The sequence below is a fragment of the Tursiops truncatus genome, chromosome 10 (genome assembly GCF_011762595.2).
Source record: "Tursiops truncatus isolate mTurTru1 chromosome 10, mTurTru1.mat.Y, whole genome shotgun sequence".
Lineage (NCBI taxonomy): Eukaryota > Metazoa > Chordata > Mammalia > Artiodactyla > Delphinidae > Tursiops > Tursiops truncatus.
In genome coordinates this window covers 13,290,848-13,299,754 of record NC_047043.1, presented here as the reverse complement: position 1 = coordinate 13,299,754, position 8,907 = coordinate 13,290,848, and the positions used below count along the sequence as shown (strand labels likewise).

At 38.5% G+C, this 8,907-nt stretch overlaps 1 non-coding gene across 1 annotated transcript; it reads right to left on the bottom strand.

Moving 5' to 3' along the window:
• Positions 1-8,268: 8,268 nt before the first annotated feature.
• Positions 8,269-8,375, bottom strand: LOC117314038 (U6 spliceosomal RNA). Its single transcript, XR_004528721.1, has one exon. It is a non-coding gene; the product is annotated as a U6 spliceosomal RNA (small nuclear RNA).
• Between the last annotated feature and the right edge of the window lie 532 nt (positions 8,376-8,907).

The window sequence follows — 8,907 nt, the reverse complement described above, 5'->3', positions numbered from 1 at the left end:
AACGCTGGGAGACATTTGTTCAAGGCATTTGGGAAATTGATGTCCAATTGTTAGATGATAACTAAGCTAACCAGGCAGAGACTTTAGTGGTTAGACCCAACAAAGAATACACACTTTAAAGAATTACTTCATCAAGTTACTAAGCAAAGAAGCAACAACAATAATAAACACCTATAAGCACCAAGGAGAGGGGGAATTTGAATTCCAGAGTTGCCACATTATAATATTTTAAGAGTCCAGTTTTAACAAATTTCTTACAAAAAATAAGAGTCATACAAAGAAACAGAAAAGCCCATGCGCAGGGCAGTCAAAAGAAACTCTCCCTGAGAAAGCCCACAAGTTGGACTTACTAGACAAAGACTTCAAATCAGGAATTATAAATACTTTCAAAGAACTAAAAGAAGCCATATCTAAATAAATAATGAAGGAAAGTATGATAATGATGCCCAACCAAATAGAGATTACCAATAAAAAGATAGAAATTATACAAAAAAGCATCAATTAGAAATTCTGGAGTTGAAAAGTACAACTGAATGAAAAATTTGCTAAGGGGCTCAACAGCAGATCTGAGCTGGCAGAAGAAAGGATAACCCTGAGCTTGGGGATAGAATTGAGATTATCCAGCTTGGGAAACTGAGCAGGAACAGTGAAAGACGAAAAATGAACAGAGACTCAGAGACCTATGGACAACACAAGTGTACAAATATATTTATAATGGGAGTCAAAGAAGGAAGAGAGAAAGAAAAAAATAGGAAGATATTTCAAGAAATTATGGCTGAAGTTTCCCAAATTTGATGAAAAACATTAGTCTACACATCACGGCAGTTCAATAAACTCCAAGTAGGAAAACTCAATTAGGCATACACCTATAAACATTTCATGTCAAACTGTCAAAAGCAAAAGCCGAATGAATACATTACAAATACAATACAAAATCATTTGTGTTTCTATACACTTGCAATGAACAATCCAAAAATAAAATTAAAAAACAATTCCATTTATAACAGTATCAAGATAAAATACTTATGAGTAAATTTAACAAAACAAAAGCCAGAGTTGAACCTTGAAAACTGCAAAGCATCACTGAAGGAAATTAAAGGAGACCTACACAAATGGGAAGACATCCTATGTTCATGAATTGGAAGACTTAACATTAAGATGGCAACCTTCCAAACTGATCTAAAGATTCAGTGCAATCTCTTTCAAAATTGCAGCTGCTTTTTTTTTTTTTTTTTTACAGAAATTGGCAAGCTGATCCTAAAATTCATATGGAATTACAAAAGGCCCAGAATAGCCAAAACAATCTTGAAAAAGAAAATAAAGTAGGAGGGCTCATACTTCCTGATTTCAAAAATTATGACAAAGCTGTAGTAATCAAGACAGTGAGGTACTGGCATAAAGCTACACATATAGATCAGCAGAATAAAAAAATTCAGCGTCCAGAAGTAAGCCCATACATTTATAGTCAACTGATTTTTGACAAGTGTGCCAAGAAAATTAAATGGGAAAGAATGATCTTTTCAACAAATGTACTGAGACAGTTGAATATCCACATACAAACAAAGTCGGATTTTCATCCTACACCATATGCGAAGATTAACTCAAAATGGATCAGTCTTAAGTACAGAGGTAAAAATATGAAACTCTTAGAAGAAAATGTAAATCTTTATTAACCTTGTATTAGTCTGCAGTAGATCAATCTCGGTCCACAAACTGTGGCGTGCAAGAAGTGTAACTTTAAGTATAGCATAGATGTTAAGGTCTCAGATGGTGCTGCCAGACTGCCTGGGTTCAAGTCCTAGCTCTGTGTCTTGCTGAGATTAAAACATTTGTTAATAATTCTTAAATATTACCCTGCTAAAAGGAAAATACAAATGCCAAGAATATTTTGATCGTTGGTAGCATTATTGGGATAAGTGAATAGCTTATTAGGTGATTACACTGATTATTTGTTATATATAACTTCTAGTATGTTTGTAAAAATAGTCTCTTTACTTTCTGGTCATATTTTTCTATAGAATCACAGATTTTAGAGATAGAATGGATCTTACAAATCTTTGTATAAAGGTGAGACATCTAACACTGTCATCCCTTGACTCTCCCAAGGTCACATAAGTAGTTAGTGACAACAGTTAATTGAAAAAGACAACTAGAGGTCCGCTATGTGGGTAATCTGGGTCACGTTCTCATCCTCTAGAGACCTTCTTCAACAATAGACTACACTTGACCTCAAGCTCTAGCTCTCCACTTAATATGATTTCCCCAACATATTTTTCAGCTTTGGGTTTTGGGACTTTCCATTTTCCTTTTTGCCCAATACTACAAAGCCTAATGCTTAAAGCTGATTTACTGTATCTCTGCTCTATTGAATTGTGATTGGTATACTTAGGTTGTTTCAGCTGAGTGTTTTTGTTTTTGACAATATGCTTTTCCTAAAAGTATTTATAATGATGACATAAAAGCCTTCAGGTGATAGTCCAGGGTATCTTCAGTTAGCTCAAAACACCATTACGTTTTCAAATTAATTTTCATTAAAAAATAGACCATGGGCTTCCCTGGTGGCGCAGTGGTTGAGAGTCCGCCTGCCGATGCAGGGGACACAGGTTCGTGCCCCGGTCCGGGAAGATCTCGCATGCCACAGAGCGGCTGGGCCCGTGAGCCATGGCTGCTGAGCCTGCGCGTCCGGAGCCTGTGCTCTGCAACGCGAGAGGCCACAACAGTGAGAGGCCCACGTACCGCAAAAAAAAAAAAAAAAAAAAATCATATGTAATGTTTCTGTGATGACGATGTCAGGCATTGTTCTAGCTTAGGTTTGCCACATTTAGTAAATAAAAATATAGCATATCCAGGTAAATTTGAATTTCAGATAAACAACAAGTAAACCAACTGTTGCCCAGGACATACCTATATTAAAACAAATTATTCACTCTTTGTCTGAAATTAAAATAGTACTAGATAGCTTTTATTTTACCTGGTAATACTAACTTAGGTGCGTAAGGTACATCATGAATAGAAGATTCATGCTGTCATAGAACTTATATTTTTAGAGGGGAGAGATGGACAATACAATGAACATAATTAATAAGTAAACTATATAGTATGTTAGAAGATAAATGCTTTAGAATAAAAGAAGAGAGCAGGATCCCTTAACCTAGGTGTGAGGGCAGGTTCTCATTTTCAATAGGGTTGTTGGTGAGATAAGCCTCATTGAGAGGCAAGATTTGAACAAGGACTTGGAGCATTTTTCCAGATGCTCTTTAGGGCAAGAGTATTCCAGGCTGAGGGACAGTGTTTAAAATACTGAGGAACAGCAAGGAACCAGTTGGCTAGAGTAAAGTGAGTGGTAGGAGAGAAAATGGGGGCCCAGACCACAGGGTCTGGGAAGCCATTGTAACGACTTTGGAGCCATTGCAGGATTTTGTGCAGAGGTGTGGTATGACCTGACTTATCTTTTTAAAGATCACTCTAGATGATAGAGTGATAAGGCTAAAAGCAGGGAGACTATTAAGAGGTGATCATAATCATCAAGGTGAGAGGTGAAGGGGCGCAGACTATGGCGGTGGCAGTAGAAGTGGGGGGAAATGGTGAGATTCCAGAGATAGATTGAAGGTTGAACCAACGGAATTTCCTAAAGATTGAATATGAGATGTGACAGAAAGAAGAACTTACGGGTGATAGCAAAGATTTTACGCTAAGCACATGCCATGAAAAGCCCTAACCTTCAGACTGGAGATATTTTTAAGGAGCTATGCATTGAAAGCTCTAAGGACTAATTGTGATTACCTCGAAGTGTCATTTAAATAATATATTTATTTAATCTATGGACACAAATTAGGGCATGACCTACTGCTTCTTTGGGGAATCTGAAGGCAACTGGACTGTCGTATACTATAAATAGATTTTTGTGGAGATATTTTATTTTATTCCACCTGTCAGAATAAACAGCAGGGCAGACAGCTTTCCAGCTTACCAAATGTTACCAAGCCCTGACTGCTTCAGCCTCAACGTAATTATATCCTTTTTATTTATTGATAAACACCATATGCCTGTCATGTCAGAGATCAGAGAATGTCAAGGAGTCATTCATTAGACTTTGCTACAAAGCCTCCCTCATTATTCTCCACTTCGTTCATTCTTGCTAAGCCTTCACGTCTGAGGACCTCTGTCCCTAAGGGATTCACAACAGGTTATTCAACTCAAAGCATGTTTTGACAGTTGAGCCATTGGTTTTATCACTAATCTGCAACTCCCTTCTTTCAATTATTTGCCCTGATGTAGAGGAGCCATGATTCAGATGATTCAAAGAAAGAGAGAGAGAAGATAATAAAAATTATTTATAATTAGTTTAGAAAAATATAAATTGCCCTTGAAACACTTCACTCTTCCTAATTCTGGTTGACACAGACTAAATTTAAAGTTGATTTGCATCCTCTGAGCCTATGTGAGCTAGAGAGGAGGGAGTTTTGTTTAGTATGACAGATGGCAGGGTGATACTGTTTTGGGATTAAAAAGAAAATATATTGTAGCATTTCCATTTAAAAAGGGCTCTGCTTTTGTTATAAACACATGGGAATACATGAGATGATAATGGTGGTGATGATCATCAGAAAAATAGCAAGAACAATAATAGCTAATAACGTATTTAACTTTTAACATGTGCCACATACTGCTCTAGGCACTCCACGTATGTTAATCCTGTTAATCCTCGTATGAGGTCTGTATTATTATTCCTCATATTTTACAAATGAGGGAACTGATGTTCAAAGAACATAGGTAACTTGCTCAAGGTCACATAGTCAACATGTGGCAGAGCTGGGATTCGAATCCAGATGGTCTGATTTCACACTTTTAACTTCCATATGATGTCAAATCATATGAAAATATCAACAATAAAATATAATACGTTATTTCGCTTGATAGAAAGGGAAATGCCTAGGTGTCATAACAGAGAAGAAACTCACAGTTGGAGTCATGACAAGAAATGAAGCAGTAAAGCCCCAGGGACTACCAGACCCAAATACAGACACTAAGAACTAGGTAGGATTTTACTGTCCGCATGGGGAACAGGACACATCAACTTGAACCTATGCAGGGAGGGGAGCTTGGAATGAAGCTCTTTATTACATCTGGGAATATTTGAGTCTTGCCTTGTATGTTGGACAGAAAAACTTTGCCCAACAGCCCAGAAAGCTAAAAAGAATTTTGTTGTCTTCTTAGAGCAATGATGGGCAAAGATATTTGTAAATTTGTGAGCAAACCTAAATAAGGGAAAAAACAAAATTCCAAACCTGTGTTCCATGTGGGTATGAAGTCCACATTTTTTATTACCCACAGTGTAAAGAAACATGAAGCTTAGAAACAGACATAAAAATTAGTCCACAGGGGGCTTCCCTGGTGGCGCAGTGGTTGGGAGTCCGCCTGCCGGTGCGGGGGACACGGGTTCGTGCCCCGGTCCGGGAGGATCCCGCGTGCCGCGGAGCGGCTGGGCCCGTGGGCCATGGCTGCTGGGCCTGCGCGTCTGGAGCCTGTTGCTCCGCGGTGGGAGAGGCCACAGCAGTGAGAGGCGCGCGTACCGCAAAAAAAAAAAAAAAAAAAATTAGTCCACAGTCAGTAGTATGTCCGGGGCTTTGACACAAGGAAATGCAAAAGGATCTGTAGGGACAGTTCCACCTCTCAGGATTAAGTGGTGCCCTTGGGGGTGGGAGGGAAACAATGTGAATTACCAGTAAAAAAATTACGGACGACACAAAGAAATGAACTCCTGTGAGGATGAGTCGATAGAAAAAACAGGTCCTATGCCAGGTATCAGACATAAGAGATAACTGGGAAAATGCTATAAGTATATTTTAAATTGTTAAAGAGACAAAAGAAAGAACAAAGAATGCATTGCAAGATAGGATACTGTGAGTTAAAAGGAACCAAAGAGAACTTCAGGAAATGAAAAAATTAAAATAAAAACTCAATCAATAAGTAAACAAGAGATTTGATACAGATGAATGGCGAAGTAATGTGCCCGTGGTAGAGCTGAGGAATTCATCCAAAGAGAAGAAGATATGGGAGGAGGGGGGAATTATTATAAAGAGATAGAAAATGAGAGATTAAGAAACATAGAAGACTGAATCAGAAGGCGTAACATATGCCTAATAGGAGATCCACACTGAAGAAACAGTATTTGAAGAGAGGCAATATTTAAAGAGATAATAGATGGCTGTTTCTCAAATCAAAGAAAAACATGCAGATGAAAACCAAATTATGAACAGAATAAATAAAAATAAATCCACACCTAAATACATTGGAGTAAAACTACAGCACACCAAAGAAAAACAGAAAAATTTGAAAAGAGACGAATAGAAAATATATGTAATAGAGTGCTATACTGGGGGCTTCCCTGGTGGCGCAGTGGTTGAGAGTCCGCCTGCTGATGCAGGGGACACGGGTTTGTGCCCCGGTCCGGGAAGATCCCACATGCCGCAGAGTGGCTGGGCCCGTGAGCCATGGCCGCTGAGCCTGCGCGTCCAGAGCCTGTGCTCCGCAACGGGAGAGGCCACAACAGTGAGAAGCCCGCGTACCGCAAAAAATAATAATAATAATAATAGAGTGCTATATTGGGACTCTTTCTGTCTCAATTTCTGCAGAGGCCACTTAAGATCAACAACAAAATAATAAGGAGCATACAAAGAGAGGTACTAAACTCCCTATGCAGGATGTGGAAAGGGAGTAATGAGTAAAAACTAAGTGACTTTCCCCCTTCATCTTGATGTAGACCATTTAGAAACACCTTCCTTTGTAGCCTGGAATGTTGATTTTGTATTTTTGCAAATCTCAATGTGTGTTTGCAATGAATATGTATCGTCTTTCACATTAATTTTTATTGGAGTATAGTTGCTTTACAATGTTGTGTTAGTTTCTACTGTACAGAAAAGTAAATCAGCTATACATATACATATATCCCCTCTTTTTTGGATTTCCTTCCTATTTATTTATTTATTCATTTAACATCTTTATTGGAGTATAATTGCTTTACAATGGTGTGTTAGTTTCTGCTTTATAACAAAGTGAATCAGTTATACATATACATATATCCCCGTATCTCTTCCCTCTTGCATCTCCCTCCCTCCCACCCTCCCTATCCCACCCCTCTAGGTGGTCACAAAGCACAGAGCTGATCTCCCTGTGCTATGCAGCTGCTTCCCACTAGCTATCTATTTTACATTTGGTAGTGTATATATATCAGTGCTACTTTCTCACTTCATCCCAGCTTACCCTTCCCCCTCCCCGTGTCCTCAAGTCCATTCTCTACGTCTGCGTCTTTATTCCTGTCCTGCCTCTAGGTTTATCAGAACCATTTTTTTTTAGATTCCATATATATGTGTTAGCATACAGTATTTGTTTTTCTCTTTCTGACTTACTTCACTCTGTATGACAGACTCTGGGTCCATCCACCTCACTACAAATAACTCAATTTCGTTTCTTTTTATGGCTGAGTAATATTCCATTGTATATATGTGCCACATCTTTATCCATTCATCTGTTGATGGACACTTAGGTTGCTTCCATGTCCGGGCTACTGTAAATAGTGCTGCAGTGAATATTGTAGTACATGTCTCTTTTTGAATTATGGTTTTCTCAGGGTATATGCCCAGTAGTGGGATTGCTGGATCACATGGTAGCTCTAGTTTTAGTTTTTCAAGGAACCTCCATGTTAGCTGTATCAATTTACATTTCCACCAACGGTGCAAGAGGCTTCCCCTTTCTCCACACCCTCTCCAGCATTTATTGTTTGTAGGTTTTTTGATGATGGCCATTCTGACTGGTGTGAGGTGATACCTCATTGCAGTTTTGATTTGCATGTCTCTAATGATTAGTGATGTTGAGCATCCTTTCATGTGTTTGTTGGCAGTCTGTATATCTTCTTTGGAGAAATGTCTGTTTAGGTCTTCTGCCCATTTTTGGATTGGGTTGTTTGTTTTTTTGATATTGAGCTGCATGAGCTGCTTGTAAATTTTGGAGATTAATCCTTTGTCAGTTGCTTCGTTTGCAAATATTTTCTCCTATTCTGAGGGTCGTCTTTTCATCTTGTTTATGTTTTCCTTTGCTGTGCAAAAGCTTTTAAGTTTCATTGGTCCCATTTGTTTATTTTTGTTTTTATTTCCATTTCTCCAGGAGGTGGGTCATAAAGGATCTTGCTGTGATCTATGTCATAGAGTGTTTCTGCTGAGTTGTATAGTGTCTGGCTTTACATTTAGGTCTTTACTCCACTTTGAGTTTAAAAATATGGAACATTTCATGATTTTGTGTGTCATCCTTGTGCAGGGGCCATGCTAATCTTCTCTGTATCATTCCAATTTTAGTATATGTGCTGCCGAAGCGAGCACTTCCTTCCCATTTAGGTCACCACAGAGCACTGAGCAGAGTTCCCTGAGCTATACAGTAGGTTCTCATTAGTTATCTATTTTACACATAGTATCAATAGTGTATATATGTCAACCCCAATCTCCCAACTCATCCCCCCTTCCCTCCCTTGCTGTCCATAGTCCATATGTTTGTTCTCTATGTCTGTGTCTCTATTTCTGCTTTGCCAATAAGATCATCTATACCATTTTTCTAGATTCCACATATATGCGTTAATATATGATAATTGTTTTTCCTTTCTGACTTACTTCACTCTGTATGACAGTCTCGAGGTCCATCCATGTCTCTACAAATAACCCAATGGAGTAATATTCCATTTTTTATGGTGGAGTAATATTCCATTTTATATATATGTACCACATCTTCTTTATCCATTCCTCTGTTGATAGACATTTAGATGGCTTCCGTGTCCTGGCTATTGTAAATAGTGCTGCAGTGAAAAGCAGTGCGTGTTACACCAGCCCATGATGTGCCCTGAGCAATGACTACACATTC